Below are 1,413 nucleotides of genomic sequence, written 5' to 3'. Positions count from 1 at the left end.
ACACCCATAGACATGTGCACACTCCCCCACACGCACACAGATAGACATGAGCACAGACGTGCATACACACACATGCAGGCACACACCCATAGACATGTGCACACTCACCCATAGACGTGCACATACACACATGCACTGGCATATGCACACCTGACCCACTCCTCTGACGTGTAATGGGGCTTCCTGACCGTGACACTGGTGGCACGGGGAGGAGATTCTCTTTGCAGTGGCCGTCCTGCCCACTCCAGATGCAAGAGCTGGAGGCCGTGGGCCAGCCCTGGGTCCCGTGGAGGCTTAGATGTGGAACACCAGCAGGGTACACACCCCTCGGTGCAGGAGGATTGAGATTCGAGCCCCCCAGGGTTCTGACCTGTGGCAATTGCTGAGGAGGAGATGACGGGTGTGGGCCCCAGATCGCTGTGCAGCCACTGGTGAGAGGCGTTGGGGCCGTCCCAGGGCCCAGGTGCAGCCGTTGCTTTGGGAAGGACATCGACAGTGCAGTCAGACATAGCGATCTGGTTCCTGGGGAGCCACTTGCTTCCTGTCGTCTGACTCGCAGCCTCAGACAGGAAACACAGCTCACTTCTCGGTCCTGTGCACACATAACGCGCACACATGAACGGAAACAATTCTCACCTTTGTTACATACAACATGCGGTGGTGTTTCCTAATATAAAAAAAGAGTCACTACCCACTGTGTGGATTACCCCTTGATCCACTACTGGTCACGACCTGCAGCTGGGAAACGCTGCCCTTGACCCCTCCTGTCGCAGGAAGGACGTGGTCTGCGCATTTCAGGCGGGAACCCCAGAGCAGGCAGGAAGGTTCCACTCCTGTACACCCCACCAAGTTTCAGGCCCCTGCCACAGGGCCTTGGCACGTGCCAGCCTGTTTCCTCTTCTCTCCCACGTTTCCCATGAGCTCTTCGCATCATTGCAATCACAGCAGAAGCCTCTCTTCTGCATCCCAACTGCTGTGCTCAGACCACGAGGCTCTGGGCCTCCCAGCATAGCAGCGCCATGAATCTGCAGGTACGGTTATTAGAGTCAAGAGTTGCTCTGGGTGGGCTGTGCACCCCTGGGGTGTGGTCAGGTCTGTGGGGGCCGTGTCTCCGCAGCACCTCATGGGGCGGGGCCCTTGGTGGGAGGTCGTGTGTATTCACTGAAGGAGGAGACTTGTGGGTATCCTGGAGCTGCCTGACCACAGTTCTGGAGGCGGAAGTCCAAGGCCAGCGTGGGCAGGGCTGGCTCCTTCTGGGGCTCTGACGGGAGGCCCCTCCAGCTTCTGTCATCTTCTGGCGTCCTGGGCTGTAGAAGCCTCACCCCTTTTCTGCCCTTGTCTTCACATGTCATCTCCCCGTGTGCATCTGTCATGTGTCCAAATTTCCTGTTTGTATAAGGACACTAGTCCTAC

The sequence above is a fragment of the Equus asinus genome, chromosome 10 (genome assembly GCF_041296235.1).
Source record: "Equus asinus isolate D_3611 breed Donkey chromosome 10, EquAss-T2T_v2, whole genome shotgun sequence".
NCBI classification, from domain to species: Eukaryota; Metazoa; Chordata; class Mammalia; order Perissodactyla; family Equidae; genus Equus; species Equus asinus.
The sequence above is the reverse complement of the archived record's forward strand: the minus strand, read 5'-3'. Positions refer to the sequence as shown.